The sequence below is a fragment of the Ambystoma mexicanum genome, chromosome 9 (genome assembly GCF_040938575.1).
Source record: "Ambystoma mexicanum isolate Mex_15411 chromosome 9, UKY_AmexF1_1, whole genome shotgun sequence".
Taxonomy (NCBI): domain Eukaryota; kingdom Metazoa; phylum Chordata; class Amphibia; order Caudata; family Ambystomatidae; genus Ambystoma; species Ambystoma mexicanum.
This window is the reverse complement of record NC_090931.1, coordinates 666953497-666973355: the sequence shown is the minus strand read 5'-3', so window position 1 is coordinate 666973355 and position 19859 is coordinate 666953497. Positions and strand designations below refer to the sequence as shown.

General features: G+C 51.1%; 1 protein-coding gene across 8 annotated transcripts in view; it reads left to right on the top strand.

The window, feature by feature from the left end:
• Positions 1–19859, top strand: part of ALS2 (alsin Rho guanine nucleotide exchange factor ALS2) — a 1241906-nt gene that overhangs the window by 994441 nt on the left and 227606 nt on the right. The gene's annotated exons all lie outside the window — the stretch shown is intronic.

Genomic DNA, 19859 nt, shown 5'->3' with positions numbered 1-19859 from the left:
CATCCTTGAGAACCCCAGTTGTGGTAGCTGCTCCTCCTTTCACTGAAAATTGACTTAAAACCCCCCAGTCCCTATTTTGCATGTTGCATTTGTCCTGCACTAACTAACCTCAGTACTTTTTTTTAACAACTTTATTTATTTCCGTTACAGCATTATCTATGCATTACATGAGTCCACAAGACTCCCTTCACATTTAATATGCATGCAGCTTGCCCTGTACCCACTCCCATCGGTCCCATCCCCCTACCCCCTTTAGTTTGTGGTACCCTGATGGGTAGGGGACCCATCAGGGCTTTGATGGCCCAGAAAGTTCGGTACCAGGCGGGATTGAAATGTTAGGGCTGGAAAACAGGAGTGGTAGTCCAGTACTGGAGACCAGCAGTCGGTGAAGCGGTGGAGAGCCCCTTCCTTTGCTGATGTGACCTTCTCTGCCACCTGGATCTCCCAGACCTTTATCCACCAGAGGGCCAGCAGCAGGCCCTCCCGGGCCTTCCACTTCCTTGCCACCGTGATTTTGGCTGCTAGCAGTAGGTGTGTGAGCAGTTTGGCTGATCCGTCCGTCAGCTCTGGGGTAACAGTTCGGGCTCGCCACCCCGAGCAGGATGACCTCCGAGTCCATTGGGAGTTAGCGCTGGGTAATGTCTTCCGCGATCTGCAGGACTTCCCTCCAGAAGGTCTGTACTGTCGGGCAACCCCACCACATGTGGATAAAGGATCCTCGTTCGCCGCATCGTCTCCAGCAGCTCGGGTCTATGTCAGCGTTACAGTGGTGCAGGCGAGCTGGTGAGTAGCACCAGCGGTGCAGGAGCTTCAGGGTGCATTCCTTGTTTGTGATGCATCTGGATGTTGAGTTGATCCTGGACCATATCTCCACCCATGTCTGATCATCTATGGGGTGTCCCAAGTCCATTTCCCATCCGGACATGTATAGCAGTCTGACTTTTAGCATGTCCTCCTGGAGGATTCTGTACAGTTTGGTGATCTAACCTCTGCCTGTGCTTTCTTCTGTTGCCAGGTCAAGAGGGTGGAGGTCCCGGGTGGCTCCTCGACGGATCGCGGGCTCCGAGATCCATTGTCGGAGTTGGATGTATGCAAACCTCTCTCCTTCAGTCAGTTGAAAGTGGGCTTTGCATTCCTCAAAGCTAAGTGGGTTGTTGGCTTCGTAGAGTTGAGAGAGGGTTCGAAGGCTTCCTTTGGTCTATCGGTGGAAGCGTGCTGCCTCCATTCCTGGTTTGAAGTCAGGGTTCCAGATGACCGGGGAGAGCGGGCTCGGGTCCCTGGGTATCTTTCTCCTCCGACAGGCCCATGCCTCAAGAGTCACTTTGGTGGCTGCTAGCATCTGCGGTCCCTGGCTCCGGTGTGGTCCCGCGGTATTTAGCAGGGAGTGTAGTTGTGGCTGACATCTGTATTTCTCTATGCGGGACCATTTTGGGGGGGCCTCCGGGTTCATCCAGGCCGCTGCGCTCGTCAACTGGGCCGCCAAGAAGTAGTTCATCAGGTTGGGGAGACCGAAGCCGCCCCATTTCGCGGCCCCCGTCATGACCCTCATGGGTATCCTGGCTCTGCGTCCCCTCCACACAAATTTCACTTGCTTCCTTTGTAGCTGTTCCAAGGCCTGCTTTGGGGGGGGACCGGAAGAGCGCAGCACAGGTACAGCAGCCTAGAGAGAAGGTTCATTTTGCACGCTGTGACCCGTCCCAATAGCGAGATCTCTTGATTGTCCCATCTTCGGAGGTCTTCTTCCAATTCCTTGAACAACGGGGGAAAGTTGACGTTATATAGTTGTTTCAGATCTGCTATGAGGCAGACTCCCAGGTAGGCTGTTGAGGAGGAGCTCCATGTTAGCAGGCAGAGTGCCTGGAGGTTGGCTACGAGGGGAGCGCTCGGGTTGACGTTTAGTCCTTCTGATTTGGAGTAGTTCACCTGAAATCCAGCCACTCCTTCGAACGCCTCTAGCTCAGTTAGGGTTGCGGGCAAGGAGGATTGGCAGTTGGTGATGGAGATCAGCACCTCGTCGGCGTATAGGGAGATCTTGAATTGTTCGCCGTTTATTTCTAGACCAGTGATGTTCTCGTTAGCTCGTGTCCGTTGGGCGAATGGCTCCATGACCATGGTGAAGATTAGCGGGGAGAGCGGACAGCCTCGTCTCGTCCCGCACGAAAGCTGGATCGGAGGTGAGGTCTTCTGATTTAGGCGGATTGATGTCCTTGGGGCTTTGTAATTTGCTAGCACCATTTTCTGGAATATTGGGCCAATCCGAAATGCCTCCATGGTGAGGGGCATGAAGTTCCAGTCCACCCTGTCAAATGCTTTGGTGGCGTCTAAAGTCAGGACCGCCATGCCCTGACGTTCTTGGTTCGCAATTTCGATGAGATTAAGCGCTCGGCGGATGTTGTCCGTGGTGCTTCTTGCTCTAATAAACCCCACCTGGTCCTGGTGTATGATAGATGGAAGGATACCTGTTGGCTAGTACCTTTGAGTATGTGTTAGCGTCCACGTTGAGCATTGCTATCGGTCTGTACGATGAGCACTCCTTTGGGTCCTTGCCGGGTTTCAATAGCAGGATTGTGGTGGATTCTTGCATAGAGGGTGTGATAGAGCCTGAATCCTGAAAGGAGTTAAATAGCTCTGTCATTGGGTGTAGCAGCATGGGGCGAAAGAGTTTGTAAAACTTTGGTGGGAAGCCGTCTGGGCCGGGGGCCCTGGGTTTCAGATTTTTGATTACTTCCTCCACCTCTTCAGATGTGATCGGGGCTTCTAGGGCTGCTCTGTTTGCTTCTGAAATGTGTGGGAGCCGGGCCTCTGCTATGTTTTGCTCCTGGAGGGTCTGTGGGCGGGGGGGCCGCGGTCCGGGTGTTGTTAGATGGGTAGCCGCCACCTGTAGTTTCGCTCGATCTCCATATACGGTTCTACTTTTCGGGTCCCGCAGTGGTGTGATTCCGTCGGCGGGTTTTGCCGAGTTTGTTCACCAGGTATTTGTTAGCTTTGTTGCCGTTTGCGTAATAGCTTTCTTTTGTCCGGATCAGGGTCTGGGCTGTGTCCTCGGCGTAGTGGGCCTCCAGCTTTGTGCAAGCTAGTCTGACCATCTTGGCGGCCTTAGGGGACCACTTCTTTTATAGGGCTTTATCTGCCTCCCTCGTGTCCTTCTCCAGTTGGTTTCTGAACATGGTTCGCCTCCTCGTATAAGCGGCAGCCTGTGCTATTAATTCTCCTCTGATTATGGCTTTCATGGCTTCCCATCTTGTTGCTGTAGAGGTGAGGTTGGGAGGGTTTTCTTTAAAGTAATTGCTGATCGCCTTAGCTATGGCGTCACACACCGCCATATCATGCAGCATTGGTTCATATAGGGACCATTTACGTCGTTCTGGGGGCTCCGGGTTGAAGACCCTTGCAGTGAGGAGGATTGGGGCATGGTCCGACAGTGCCCTTGCGCCTATTTCTACATCGTCCGTGAACTGCAGGAGCTGTGGGATGGCCAAAATGAGGTCAATTCGGGATGAGGAGCGGTGGACATGGGAGAAGAAAGAGTAGTCCACAGAGTCCGGATGGCGAACCCTCCAGGTGTCCACCACGCCCAGTGTCTTGAACAAGTGGCAGAGGCCCAAAGCCAACCTGAAGTCCCTGCTGGATGGGGGGCCCGATCTGTACATAAAAAAGACATGCAATTACTATCTGAGACTCCTCAGAGCTATTAGACCCTACCTATCAGAGAATAACTGCGCCACTGTGGCCAGAGCAACTATCCTATCTCGACTAGACTATGGGAATGCACTAATGGTAGGAGCCAACAAAAAAAGCCTACAGGCGTACCATATTATCCAAAACAACGTGGTTAGGATAATCAAACGTAAATCTAAATCCGATCACATCAGTAACTCTAGGAAGGAATTACATTGGCTCAAAGTGGAGAGTAGAACCCACATCAAGGCTCTCACAATAGCCCACAGATGCATCCATGGGAAGGCACCAGGCTACCTAAAAACCAAAATACGACCTTATGTTCCAAGCTGCGCATTAAGATCCATGGATCAAAACAGGATAGCAGTAATGCCACACAAACACATGTCCGGACTGGGAAAATCCTTTCCAGTCATCACAGCAGGTATCTGGAACAGCCTGCCTGTCCACATAAGGAAAGAATCTAACTACTTACGCTTTCATAAGCTAGTAAAAACGCACCTCTTCAGCTGAGATCGCCACCCCGACCCACTGATCTTGAGATTCTATTAGGAACTGTCCTGTCATATTTATGTTTTGTCCTCGTGTCCATGTCTCTGCGCCCCGAAACTTGCGAGTTACCGGCGCATTACAAATAAATAAATAAATAAATCTGTCCAGTGACGGGTTGGGAACCCCATTGAAGTCCCCGCCCAGGACCACCTGACCTTCGAGGAAGGGGAGAAGGGCGGTTTCTAGGGTAGTGTAGAAGACCTCCTGGCCGTCATTTGGCGCATAGATAGCAATCAGCGTGTGAAGCTGCCCGTAGAGCTCCCCCTTGACCGCCATGAACCTGCCGTCTGGGCTGCGCAGGGTCTCCTTCTCTTTAAAGGGGATACCTTTCGCTAGCAAAATCGCAGTGCTGCCTTTTTTGTTGGGGTCAGCGGCCAGGTATTGTGTTGGGAATGCTCGGGATCGTAGCCTGGTGAAGTCCTCCGTTATGAGGTGGGTCTCCTGGAGGAAACCCACCGAGGTCTGAAGGTCCTGCTAACGACGGAGGATGGACTTACGCTTTGTGGGAGAGTTCAGGCCTCTGACGTTTAGTGAGATATAGCAGAGTTTGGTGTGCGCTGGGGTGCAGGCCAGCGGGGCGTCACTAGGATTCAAGTGAGTGGTGGGTGATCCTGCGCTCAGGGTGGTCCCTCAGGGGACCGATGGCGGTGGGGTTCAGCTGCAACTGAGTTTTAATTATGTCCAATTTAGGGCCAACCGGGCCTTGGTAACCAGGGAGCCCATCTAAAGGAAGGAACAAAGAGTAACCAAACTGGCCCTGGCGGGCCTCGGGCCAAAGTGACTGTCCATCCACTCGGCAGGGGAATTGCGTGGGAAGCCCGGGAGCCAAGAGTGCAGGTTCCGGCCCGGAGAACTGAAGATTAGTTACTGATCGTGTGCTGCAGGAGTTTTCCCCCCTTGGAACTTTCATCCAGCGGCTATGCTGGGGTTTTGGTGTTGAGCTGCGAGGTTTGTCTTTCGGAGAGGTGGTTGTGTCCTCCTCGGGTGTCGAGGGCTCGCACCCCATAATGCTGCCTGCTTCCTCCAGGGCATGGATTACCCTTGTTTGGCCCTCTGGAGTGAACTGCAGCGAGGCCGGGTAAAGCCAGCGATATTTGATTTTCCGTTCCTGCGGAAAGGGCGTTAGAGGTCAGAGGGCTCTCCGCCGTTGGACTATGGGGAAGATAGGTCCTGGAACAGCTGTATGGCGGCTCCCTGGTACGTCAGGTCACCTTGCGAGCGGCTTGATGTCATGATCTCCTGTTTCGTCGAAAAGAAGTGAACTCTGGTGATCACTTCAGGGTTGGCTGCTGATGGGGAGTTCCTGCGGCTTTGCAGTCTATGAGTGCGATCGAGTAGCAAGAGTGACTTATCGCAGTCCAGGAGAAGAGTCTGGAAAAGGTCTCGGATGTAGGCAGGGAGAGCTTGGTCCGGAACCGAGGCAGGGACCCCTTTGATACGGATATTGTTTCTGCAGGCCCTGTGTTCCAGGTCCTCCTGTTTGCATTGCGTGATTTCTGCGTTATCCTCTAGGGATTGGATTTTCTGTTGCAGCTCTGCAATCTGGGCTGAGTGTTACAGGACCTGATCTTCTGTGTCTCCGACCCTATGTTCCACCTCCTCAACGCGGGTGTCCAGGCCGTCTAACTTGGTTATGACTTCAGCCATGCAGTTGCGGAATTCCGTTTTGATGTCTGCGAGGAGGCCCTGAATGTCTTCTTTTGTCGCTCATTGTCCTTGGGTCATTGTGGGTGAGGAAGGATGGGTTGGAGGGGGTCCAGGGGTTTGGATTTCTCCCTCAAGTGGAGCAAGTTAGCTATGTCAGCTGACTTCGGGCCCTTCTGCCTGGACATTCTGGTGCCTGGGTCATTGCCCGCCTCTGTGAGATGTGTCCGGAGGCTATGTTGAGAGGGGGGAGGTGGTTTCAGCTGCAGGCCTCTTTTGCTCCGGCTGGATGTGTTAGAGCCTCCCTGGGCGTCCCCAGGTGGGGCAGGCCCGCTCGGGCCTCCGGCTCCCTGTCCTTCTGGCCTCCTTATTGATGCGGGGGTGGGCCACACAGGTGGATCCTTCGGAAGTGCCTGTGGCGGCCAGGGTATGCTGGTTCCAGGTGTGTGGTTAGGATAGGGTTGGCGTCGTGTCCTTATGGCTCTCTGATGTTCTATCTATATGGGTGGGGGGGTGGCCTCCAGGGCGGTCATTGGATCCACGGGGGGCCGAGGTGAAGAGCGTTGAAAGTGCTGGCGGAGGTTGAGGGGGGGTCAGCTTTGGGCCTCTCCAGGCCATTGTTCAACCTCACGTGGCTGCCCCAGAGCAGGAGATGTGGAACTGCGGTGAGCTGGGTGGGCCCAGCTGGGTTTGTGCTGGTTGGTGTGCAGGTTGCCAGTCCCTTCACTCCCCCCTCCCCGGGGCAAGCTCCAAGGATCGTATTGATGGTGGGGGGGGCGAGACCGCCCACGCTTCGCAATGGAGAGTGCTATCGGAGCTGCAGGCGGGTCCCGTCTCCCCTCGTTGCTCCCGGGGGTGCGTGCTGCCTCGTCCACCTGTGTTGCCTCCCCGTGGGCGGAGCGGGATACCAGGCTGCCACTCCTCTGCTAACCAGCCGCTCTGCAGCGCTGCGCGGGCCCACGGAGTGGAGTGGGTGGGCCCACCGTCTCCCGCATAGCACCGCTAGCGGGCAGAAGGGCAGACACCTCTCCCGACTCTCCGGAGCAGCTGCCACAGGGTTCTGCAGCCCCCCCACGGTGTGTTGGTGGGGGGCCTCTTCACCCCCCCCGGCTCCAAGCTCACGCGGGGGGGGAGGTGCCAAGACTGGGTCAGTGCCGCGGGGGCCTCCTACCTCTCAGAGGCACCGCCGCCTCTGAGTCTCGGGGCTGTGCTGGGTCCCCCAGGCCGATTGCCTGGCGAGTCTGCCGTCGGGGCCCTCCAGCAGCCGGCGGGTGGGTGCAGGTTCAGGAACTGCGCTCTGTTTGGATCGGGGGAATAAACGCACAAGGGTGCGTCACAGGGCTCACTTCTTCCACCCCCGGCCCGTCGTTACCAGGAGGCCGCCATCTTGGTCCTGGGGACTCGGCCCCAGCGCCGTCTGCCGAGTTCGGATTTTCCCCGGGCAGGGCTCTCCGATTTTGCACAGCGTTTGGGTGCCTGGATCAGGGGAGGTTCTGCTTCCCGTTGCGATGACTCCGGGCCGGGATCATAGTGTATAAGCGGGTATTTAAAGGTTTTATCCCGGGCGTCCCACGGAGCTCTTAATGAGGTGTCTGCATTGCCGGCGCCTCAAGCCAAGGCCCCACCTCAGTACTTTTTCTGCACCTGTTGAGTTGTGCCTCCTAGACTACTCATCACTTCCCTCAGGAACTTTTTGGGATACGTAATAGTCTACTAGAAACTTGGTACAAGCTTGTGCTAGACTTCTGAAGTTGTAGTATATGGTGCTGGGTGCCTTTCAATTATAAGACTTATGTATTGATGTGTCGTTGTCGTCTGTTCTCCCTACTTTGGTGAATGTATTTCGTGTTTGAATAACTGCTCGTGATTCTAAAGTAGTGTGTAACTTATAGTGGGTTACCTAACAGTGAGCTATAAATATGTACTAAAGTATTTGTATGTTCTGTGATAAACCTGAGGGTATTCTCACTCCTACTCCCCTTGGATCCTCTGCGGAGGTGGCCAGGGAAAGGCCATTGCTCTTGGATCCTGATCCTGGGGGTGGAGAAGCGAGGGAGGATCACCTGGGTGGAGGGTCCTTGAGGATTGGGAGTGGGGTGCTCTTGGGTGAGACATGGTATCCCCTCTCCCTATTGATGACCAACATAACACTTCCCCAACCTATATGTGCTGTAATAAGCCTGCTCCCCTCATTTCCCCACATGTGACACTTGACAGTACTGAGACAAAGAAGAGGCAACTAAGTAATAGAGACTTAGTTTCACCACTTTAGTACTGGGACGAGGAAGATACCTTCAAAGAGCTATGAGGGTCAGGCATGTCTCTTTAATTATGGTCAGACAGGGCTGATCAAGCATTCACACCTGCAGCCTGTCAAGGAGCTGCGGGTGTATAAAGGGAGACCAGCCAAGCAAGGAAGAGAGCAACAGGGAGACCAGCAGGAAACCCTTGCGAGGAGGAGGCAGGTGGGACCAGAGAAAGGGGCCAGGACACCAGCAGTAATCCCAGACGGCTTAAGGGACCAGAGACGAGAGGGCTGTGTATTCACCTCAGGTCTGGCATCCTCCAGAATGCAGAGTGAGCAGCAGGAGCTGCTGAGGAGCCCGGGCTAGAGAGTTTACCCCCAGACCCTCAGGAAGAAGCATTGGAGGTGCTGGTGTGTAGAAGGAAACGCTGCAAGCAAGCAGGGCTCGCACTGGTGGATTATCCTGCTTGAGAAGCCGAGAGGAAGTCGCAGGAACCGCTGGGAAGAGACACAGAAGGCTGGTGATTGTCAGGAGGGCACTCAGGCACCGGGGCGCTCCTATGGGAGCGCAAGGGAACAACAGTCTGTAAAAGAAAGTATATTAAATACTGAACTAAATGGAAACTTAACATTGAAAGTAAACAAATGCATATTGAATACCAAACTAAATGGAAACCTAACATTAAGCAACATAAGTGTGAATATCAAACTGAAAGTAAAACAATATTGAATGCATGTTGCACAACGATTTACCCAAACATTGAAGTTGAGCATATTAAGGTTGGAGGAAGCCAAACAGTGAACATTTATGAGTGAATGCAGTGGGCAAGGCCACAGCTTGGCAAGAGGCGTGGGACACGTGGTGGCAGAGCCACGAGGCTAACAAGGAGATTGCAAGAATATACTGTAAGGAACTCGTGGTGTCAACAGCAAAGACATACACAAGTGATCACAGTTCAATGGTGTTTATTGAACTTTATAATGGGTGAGATAAACACCTAATGTAAACCTAAATCTAAAAATGGAGCAAGCTACGACCATCAAATAATAATAATTCAGTCCTAGTGGCGTGTTGTCAAATAAAAAGGGCCTATACTAAAAAACAAAAACTATTGCCAATCCTTACTACAAAATTACAAAAAAGGGTGTGGGATAATGTTCACCAGAAAAGAAAGAAGTATTCACAAACATAAGTCAGGATGGTAAGGCTCGGTCTCCCTGACCCACGTTTGAAGCATGGGACAAGGCAGGACTGTCGAGCACAGCACACTCCTTGGCCTCGTCAGCACGAGGTTCACAGTTCAGTTCAACAATATCAAAAACCTTCAGAGGCTAAGACTCCTTCTTGCAAAAGTATCTTGCTTTAGAAGGCCTGTGGTGTTTAACAAAGACAAACAAACAAAGGTTCTCTCTGTGATCTTGGAACTTGGGCGATGTTCTTCGCCCCCCAGGGTCTCCCTCCGCCGGGCTCGGTTTGGACCTCCCTCCATCAGGTTCACTACGGCCATTCTTTAACACAGTTAATGGGCCTCATTACACGTTGTGCGGTAAAAATCGACATTTACCGGCATGGCGCTATTAACTTGTCCGCCTTGGCAAGAGGCCGCTAATAGCCTACCATTACGAGTACGCGAACACGAGCATAGCGCCATGCCGGTAATGACCCTACCACCATGCCGCTAAAGAACCCAAAAAGACCCTTAGCGGCACCAATGAAAGCGCTGATGGCACTTCCGACCTCCCGCAACATGCAAACAGCAGTCACCGCTAATAGCGGCCATCGCAAATAGCGGTCACCACAATTAGCGGTCACCGTTAAATAGCGGAACCGGAAATAGCGTCATCGCACAGGAACGGGAAAGAGCACAGCGGCCATCTTTAAAAACACAATCCATTGCCATCCTCTGCCCCCTGGACCTGTTTCGAGAACTGTGCCATTCCAAAGCCACAAGGATTCCCTCGCCATGCCTAAGGCCATAAAAAAAACAACCGACCGCCAGCGCAAGGAGAAGTTCACCAACGAGGAGCTAACAATGCTCACTGAGACCCTTGCAGCGAATGCCGACATGGTATTTGCCAACGACATGCGGCGGGAGACCCTGATCCGGAAGAAGGCTATCTGGGCAGAGGTTGCCCTGAAAGTGAGTGTGGTGGGCACCACCATCCGCACTGTCCGGGAGTGCAGAAAGCGGTGGGACGACCTCCGCCTCTGGGTCCGCAGCATACTGTCTGCGAACCGCAAAATGGCCATGGCCACAGGAGATGGTGCCGAATTGCCAATAAAATTGAAGGAGTGGGAGGAGACCTGTGCCAACACGATTGGTGTTGAATCAATCGAGGGAGTCGGGAGCATGGAGCATGGTGTGCCCACTACATCAGATGGAGGTGAGTGTATACATGAAACTATGCACTGTGAATGTTGAGGTCCCCCCCCAAATGTGAGCCCAGATTCACCTCATGGATGCGCCAACATTCATACATGCATACAACCCTGGCCATGTCAGTGTTAAACCCATACACACACACATGCACGCATCACCAGAGACAAGTGCCACACAGAACCATGCATGGATGACCCACTCAACAGACCCATCACCTGGATCCCTACCAATGAAGTCCCAATGCACACAACATCATGATTAACGTATTCTGCATTAAGTACATTGAACCATCACCAATGCAATCCCCCTCTTTGTCCCCCACAGGCTCACATACAGACAGTGAAGAACCTGGCACTGCGACTCAGGCAACCCCTGCCAAGAAAAAACCCAGGCCACAGGAGACAGGGGACACCCCCACTACATCAAGGGGCAAAGGGAGAAGTGTTCCCATGCAGAGTGCCAAACATTGTCGGAGCGCCACTGCTACCATACCGCAGTCTACATCTGCAACAACTGCCACACCTTCAGATGTGCACCCCCCACCACAGATTCCAGCCACGGAGGGCCCACCCTCCGCTGCCACAAGTTCTACAGGTGAGGCGGCAGCCACAGCGACTCTCTCAGATGTGGAGGACCCGATAGAGTTCTCCATAGAAATGCACACCCCAACCCCCCAGGAACCCCAGAGGCAACTCCATAGCAAACACCAGGGTCCAGTGTCCATGGCCAGTTTGGCGAGGACAACACGGAAGGGTGCAGTAGCCCACCGGTGGCTTCACCAGATGTCCTGGACGCAGAGGAAGGCGCAGCAGCCACACCACGAGCATGCCACAGTGCCCTTGACCTGGCCAGCATCAGGCAGTGCCAGGAGGACATTACTGTGCCGGTTGGGCAGCATGTGGAAGAGGCTGCCCGTCTCAGGGGGGAGATAACAGAGACTGTCAGGCACTCGAGGGAGGCGATTGAAGCCTGTACCAACAGGCTGTGCGTGGAGATTGGCCAACTCAGGCAGGACCTCACGCGTATAGCGGACGCGATGGACCGCCAGTTCCCACCACCACCACAGGGACAGACAGCCACCTCATCATCTGCTAGTTCAAGGCAGACAAGCCCCCACCGCCGCACCGCGAGGCGCACGTCAACCCAACCTCCTAATGCTGGTGGTGGCAATGGGGAATAGGGACTGCAGGGTCTACCTTCCACGTGTGCAGCAGGACAACATTGTGCAAGACACATAAGGGGTTGTTGTCGGGGGGAGGGGGTAAAGGGTGTTTTGGGACTGTTGTGGGGGGAGGGGGGAAGGGTGTTCTGGACTGTTGTGGGGGAGGGGGGGAGGGTGTTTCGGGACTGTTGTGGGGGGAGGGGGGAAGGGTGTTTCGGAGTGTTGTGGGGGGAGGAGGGAAGGGTGTTTCGGGACTGTTGTGGGGGGAGGGGGAGAGGATGTTTCGGGACTGTTGTGGGGGAGGGGGGAAGGGTGGTGGGATAGTTGGGGACATGCACTTTTTCATCTTAATATTCCTTAATACACTGGTGATTACTCAAAACACAGGCTTGGACCTCTTCATTGTGTATGTGTACTTTATTGGTGACAGGGTCCATTGTGCGCTTCAACACAGACACCAGTGCATTACTACCCATATCCATCCTACAGAGTGAAACCATGTTACTCAGAATATTTGGTTGATCAGATGCTGTCTCACATCACGTCCCTCCTGGCCATCGTCTCTTGCATGACCTGAATCCCCGTCACCTCCGTCCTCATCACCATCATCATCCTCATTAGGTGCTTGTATCTCAACGTCAGGGGGCAGTGGCACATTCCGTCTGATACACATATTGTGCAGCATGACACATGCCATGGTGATCTTGGCCACCTTCTCATGACCGTACAGGAGAGCACCACCAGACCTGCTAATGCACCTAAACCATGTCTTCAAAAGGCCAAATGTCTGCTCTATCACGACGCGGGTACGGTTATGTGCACGATTGTAGTCCTCTTCGTGCCAGTTCTGTGGGTTCCGTACAGGGGTAAGGAGCCACCTCTTCAAGGGATAGCCGGCATCGCCTGTATGGGGGGAAGAATGCAGACCTATTACTGGTCACCTTTGGAGTGGCCTGTACATATCACACAAATCGACTTTGCATTGTGATTAATATCCACGACTAGCAGCATGCATGCAGACGATCTGTGTGACTGCAATGTGCAAAGGTGAGCTTGACCCTGCAAGTGGACATGCCCAAATCATGGCTCCAACACCAATTGACATGTCCTGGGTGAGGCCAGGTCTTGGGTGTCCCTGGGCCCAGGCAAATTTGATACCACACTGCTAGTGTGGTGGCATTCCGACATCGATGTTGCAATGCTGTGTAGAATCACTTCACCAGTGCTATAGGTGTGTGGTTGAATGCTATGGCTAGGGGTGATCCCTTTGCATGCATTCAAGGGCACATTTCTGTATTGATGTTGTGCTGCGGTAATTCTGTATTACCATCTTGCCGCCATGTTGCTGATTTGTGTATTATGTGGTGTGGCATGGTGTGCAATGTGGATGTGGATGGACGTGTAGCATTCGTTGACCTGGATTGTTCTCTATGTTGTGCAGCTTATTGCATGTGGGTTATTGTCAGGTATATTGCGGCCTTCACTGATGGACATTGGGGTACATCTGTATGTCCATTTCTCCTACGGACGACAGTCAACACCCATTTGGAGTACGTATCTCCCCCCCCCCCTAAACAAACCCAGTTTGAGTATGTATCTCTCACCCCCCCCTATCCCCCTCCAATCACACTGCCATGTGCTTGGCCGGCTACTCACCGAGTAGCCACAAACGTTGTCCAGCTTGTCGCTCCATGTAGCTTGGTATGGTTGAGTTCCGCAGGACCATGGAATCATGGGTTGATCCGGGAAATCGGGCACAACAATGTGTGATTATCTTGTTAGCGTCACATACCATTTGGACATTGATGGAGTGGAATTGCTTCCTATTTCGGTAGACTACTTCATTGTGATGTGGGACCACCAATTCCACATGGGTGCAGTCGATGGCCCCGATGCAACTTGGGATGTCTGCCAGTGAATAGAAGCCAACTTTGGTGTTTGCAATCTCCTGGGCAGTCCGGGGCAGGAATATGTGTTAACGTGTATGCTTCAGGAGGGCATCCAGTACCTGGTTCAGCGTGCGTGAGAATACTGGTTGTGAGATGCCATGCATCTGCCCCACTGTATGCTTGGGCCTGTGGCCAGGAAGTGGAGCACAGTCACCACCTTCAGTAGAGGGGGGATGGCAGTTCTGATGTCTATGAGGCTCACAATGTCGTCATGTATCATGTCCACGACGCTGGTGATGGTATCCCTGTCCAGACGGTACAGGGTGAGTATCTGCTCAGGGGTTAGGTTAAATGGACTGGCTCTGATCCTGGGGATTGGTGGCTGCCTCTGTGGTATGACTAGGTGCCCTGGTGGTGCTTGCTGCACCTGTCCCACCTGTCCTGCCCTCCTCCTGCATCTCCTCTGTGCTGCCTGTTGTTGCTGCTGCACTGCAATCATGTCCTCCAACCCATGTAATGCTGCTAGTATTGGAACCATCTTGGTGTGGGAAGGGGTGTGGTGTGCTCTTTTTGTGCTGCCACAGTCTCCATTGCCTCCACCTGTGCTGATTGTGTCCACCTGTGGCAGGTGGGAACACTGCTCTGTACTTTTAACGGGTGGTTCGCGATGCCGGTATTAGCGCCATACCGGTAAGGGTTTTTTGGGGCTTTACCATGACGCTATTAGCATGCCCGCATGGCTTGTGATGGTGTGCTATTAGCAGCATGGCGCTATTTACGGGATGAAGGGTCGTGCGCACGCAAACTGACCGCTATTAGTGGCACCGTAGTTAGCGGTGCCACTAACAGCAGTAATCCGGGTCGTAATTAGCATGGGGATTTAACGTTAACAGTATTCCCTTACTGGTAACGTTAATCCCTTACCGCACAACGTGTAATGAGGCCCAATGTATTTCTAATATAGTTCATGCATTGCTCATTCTCATCAGAACGCAGGGTTTTCTTTCTCCTAGCTTTCTTTCGGCATCCTTCTGTTGGGTTCACACTTGACTGTATTCAAAAAGATTCCTCTGTTGCATTTGTATGTCAGTGGGTTGATGGTTTTTCACCTCTCGATCCCCCTCTTCCAGGCTCAGACCCTTCTTGAATGTTTGCCTCCCTCCATCGGGTTCACTATGGCTTTTGTCAACTCAATTTCACTTCTGGCATTCACAAAGCATAATGTCATTTTAAACAGTTCATGGTGGACATCCTTCTGTCAGGTTCACCTTTGTCAACACACTGTTCATTGGGGCTTCAGGCTTTTTCTCTGGCAATGGGTCAGAGACTTTCTATTGTACAAGGGATTTGACGTAACCCTTGTAGGGCCACTCAGACACCTTACGCCACCCTTTTCTAGGGCCTTCTGGTTCTTGTAGTTTCAAAAACTGGTCCAGTCAGAGTCTTCAGAATGAGTGCCCACGTTGCGCCGGACCCCTCGGCACCTGGATCTCACTTGTGATTTCTTTAAAGTTCAAACACATACACAAGTTCTTTGTCTTGTAAATTCCTTGCCTTGAAAATGTTGCAAGGAATTTGCCCCAGGAGTACTGAGGTCCTGCAACCTTGGGCTAAATACAGTTTGGTTTGCTATCAGCTTCCTCTGACTCACAGGCTGTGTTGAACCCGTTGGCTTCTTTGGTCTTTGAAGTCAAGGATAGTACTACAGTAGCCAGCTTGCCTCTACGCCTGCGTTATCAATGCAGGAGGCCCCTGTGTACCATTGACATTGCTGCTCTGCACACCAGCTGTAACTCCCGGTCTTATGATTTCCCTTTCGGCGGCTTTGCAGGTCTGAGTTGAAAAGGGCAAGGACAATTCCCCCTTCGTCGTCCTTCCAGGTCTCACTGCCTTTCTTCTCGGTTGTACTGCCGGTTTGGTGTAGCTGTCTCCTCGCTCATTCGGCCTTGCTCGAAGTGTGCTTTTGTGCTCCGCCTTTTATCCCTGTTGGGAAGGTAAAGGACCGTCAGGTGTGCGTGATTGTCAATTGCCTGACTCTGCCTGACTCGTGTGTTGGGACATGTCAGGTAAATGGCTCTGGTGTTAGTCTGCTGTCTGTTACAGTGTAAGAAAGTGTTTGCATCAAAAGGGGTTGGGGTAGAGCTTCTAAATATCCTACGGGGTACGATGGGGGAAAGGTGTCATAAGGAAGGGGTTGGTTGTTTAACTCAGAAAAGAGAGTTTTGTAGGGCAGATGAGATGAATAAATTGGATTGTGGGAATGGTAGTATTTCGTTAAAGCAGACTGAGAATTCAGAAAATTATAATCAGAGGGACAGGTAGGAGAATGACTGGAAATATTCAGATAGGACACAGGAAAACACGGATTCTGGGAGATGAGATTTCCAAGTGCAACAGGGTTTGGGTTTCTGGGGAATTTACCATATAAAGAGGGGTCGTTGGATCTAGGTTAGAGAGATTCATTGGGTGGAAGGTTGGTAGATGTGATACAGCCTATAAAAGCCTCAAGGATTTCATTGTCCTCACCTTCTCCTTCGGTATAATACTGCGTCTTACCTGGGGCATTCCCCCGAGCATAACCCTGGGTACTCCTACCCAGGTGATCCTCCCTCGCTCGTCCAACCCCAGGGTTGGGATCTGAGAAGGCCAGTTCTTCACTGGACCTGAGAGGGCCAGTTCTTCCCTGGCCACCTGAATAAGGGATTCCTGGGATCTACTTGGGAAAATAACCTCCAGTTTCTCACAACACATAAAGCCAAGAGGCCAATAAAAGTAACTAAGTGAAGGTGACTTGGTACACAGGAGCAAGTGCCAAGGAACCTGTGTGGGCTAAGGAACCAGGGGATCCTGGTTGCGCGACCTGTGAGGGGTGGACTGTGTGGTCTAACAACTGTGCCTAGACCAGAGAGCCCTGAATGGTGTAAAATAAGGACATTGTGAAACAGCTTAATGAAACCACTGCAAATTAACTGCCGAGGTAAGCCAGAAAGAAGGTCAGGTTGACCTGGAGTTTTTGTTAAGACTTTTTGAAAGACTGAAGCAAGTATAAGTGGTGAAGTTGAAGTCATAGGGGAGGGAATCCTGAGACTTAAAGGGACCACACTTGTCTTGAGAACAGAGTCTCAAGGCCTTTTGGTTTTGGAATTGTGTTACTTGAAACTTGGGGAAGGGAACCCCAAGGATTGATTTTGAACTGTATCACCTTTAACTGGAGAAAGTTAATCTTGAGACTTTTTCATGGTACTTTCTTATGCTTGGGGAAGGAGAGCTGAAAGAAAGCTATGAGCTGGAAGAAGCTCAGAACTTTAAGTTGAACACTATTTCTTTTGACTTTGACATCCCTACACATTGGTTAGCTTTAGTAGTGAGAGCAAGGATAGGTTTTGTACTCAGGCTGCAAGTTAGGCATTTAACCATGCTGGCATTTAAGTTAATAAATATCTTTTGTTTTAACTTTAAGTCGGTTGTCTGTGTCTTACTTTCTGCCTGTGTCTTACTTTGTGATGCCTTCACAGTACCTTTAAATGTTTACAGTTTATCTTAGTGTGATATTGTAATAAATGAGTGTTATTTTTATAACTCATTTGTGAGGGTCTATTCCTTATCAGTTATAAGTATAAACTGTACTACACAACATTATCCCCTTCCTCCTTAGGTCAACCTTGCTGCTTGTTCAACACTTCTTAAGATGGTGGCTTTTCTCAACTGGAGTTGTGAATAACCTTGCTAACCGTAGATTGGCTTTTCAAAGTCCTATCTCAGGTACTGACTTTGAAAAACCCTACTAACCTGAGTTTATAATAGGGCATTGGGAGTCCAGCGTCTTTGTTTCCACCACGAGGGTCGTCTTCGACCATTTTCTATCGCTAATCTCCACCTACATTGTGTCTTTGGATCCTGAGGTTGTCGACACTGTGATGGCACATTCTTCATCTTGGCAGTGTGGTCCAGCTGTCTAGTCACAGGAACCGTGTTGTCAGAGCTCAGGACTGCTAAGTAGCCAGACCTAAATTCTGATGGTGAATGTGACCTCTGTACTTGGGACCCCTGGACCTTCTTCATCGGAACCAGGACACAGAGCACGGGAGCCCAGAGATTTCAGGAGCTGCCAAAGTGGTCCCTGAGTGAATCTGAGTACAAGGGACTGTCCTACCCCCATACCTCCACGGGCATAAAGTCCTTATTCCAACTCTTGCTTGCCTGACTGGTCAAGGATCCTCCCCTGGGCTTACCATAAGTTGGTTGTATTTGGAGAGGGATTGCTAAAAATCTTTGCTTCCATTGTTCTACTGCTTTGAAACATTTTCTAACTGTTGCATTTTGCTTCCATTGTTCTACTGCTTTGAAACATTTTCATTTCAGAAACATTTTATTAAGCTTCCAATAAACAACAACATTTTCATAAAAAGTACATATTTTCTAACTGTTGGCTTTGCCAACTCTTGTTCAGAATGTTAAACAGTCTCCTAGCCTTCTGAAGAGAACTGCATTGGGGCCTGTGACTAGGGCCCTAGGTCCCTTCTTTTCTAGCTAGGGAAACACTTTTTATGGTTAGTGCCTTTATAAAAAAAAAAATAAGACTGTGCCTGGTGTTTCAAATTTATTTTATTTTCTATACATTATTTCTCTAAGTTGGTTCTTACCTTGTTTTTTTGTTCACTGGTTTTACTACGCTACAGTTGCTTCTATTGTTTGAACTGTGTTTTTAAAGTGAAGCGTTGGTGCTCTTAGCCAGAGCACACCATAATTGAATGGGTATATAATAGACGTGACTGTTTTAGTGCAATACTTACTTGTGGTTTTTAATTGCTTAGAGTTTATCTAAGGCCTGTGGGCCTCATTCTAAGTTGGCCGGTGTGATAAAAAAGTGACAGTGTTAATGGATACCGGCACTTTACCACCCGGCTGACTACGGGTTTGCCGGTGGGGCCCCTGGGTTACCTGCAGCTAAATACTGGAGGTAAGCAGGTCGCCCTACCGCAAAAAAGCCCTCATTACCGGCACCAGCATTGCTGGTGCTGGTAATGACGGCAAATGGGGATTTACACCATCACTCCGGCAGGGTGCCGGAAACTGTAACTACATTTGCTGATATCTTGGCGGCTCTACCATCAGGATACAGGCAAAGGTAGAATGAGGCCCAGTGTTTTCAACATTCTACCCAACCTGTATTATTAAGGAGTCCTCTTTATGTACCTAACTGAGCCCTTACCAAATCACACTTCCTAGGTCTAAGCCTTACTGCTCAGACACACCATCCAGATAGTTTAACTAGATATTGGTGTCTTTCTCAGTTCACCAATATCGAGTTGCCTCTCAGAATCTGGCCACAGGGCTGATTCTGAACATTTTAACCATGGCCACCTGACATTTCTGCACATTATGGGAGATAAGTTTGGTTTTGTGAACAAACATATTAACATTTCTTATAAAAAATTGCCTGGAATCAAGAGATTTTCCCAATAGTTTTGCAATGGGAAATTGGTCTAATATCTACCAATGAGTACCAAATTCGAAAATCACAGAACCCTATCCATTCCTGCTCAATATAATGTATTCACTGATAAATGGCAGTGTGACTATGAGAGTGAAAGTACAAGAATTAATCACTGTACCTCTATCGGGAGTCCCTGTATCTTTTCCTCTTTCCTGAATGGTTAACCAAACCTTTTCCCAGATGCGTCAAGAGCCATAGCCTTATCCGGGACACACACACTAGAATGTGACCCCTTAGAGAGGCGTAGCATCTCAGGCTTGGGGTGACCGAGTCTCTTCACCAAGTTACTGGGCCTCATTATAACTCAGGCAGTCCGGAAATAACGGTGGTGGTAAACCCACCGCCACCGTTGTTTCCCGACCGCCTGATCCCGACTCCTGCAGGCGGGAGGTGATGTTCCCGCCAGGCCTGACCTGGCGGGTTTAACACCGCCCGCCTGCAGGCGGCCGAGGAAACACTGGCAGCATTACGAGATGCTGCCGGTGTTTCCATGATCCCCATTCCCATCGAGTCCCAGAGGACTCGATGGGAAAGGGGATTAACACCATTCCGCCTCCGTGATTCCCGGAAAACCGGGGTTGTAATGCCCCAGTAATTCCGGGAATCACGGAGGCGGAATAGTAGTACGAGTCCGGCAGTAACCAGGCGGTTTTACCGCCGCGGTTACCGCCGGACTCGTAATGAGGCCCACTGTCATTCTTTTGGTTGGTTAGGGTGCTCTTGTGTTAGGGGTTCAATATGAGTTTTGGTGTCAAACCCTGATTCATTTATGTGAAAGAAAACGAAGCAGCGGGACCCATGACCAGATCCC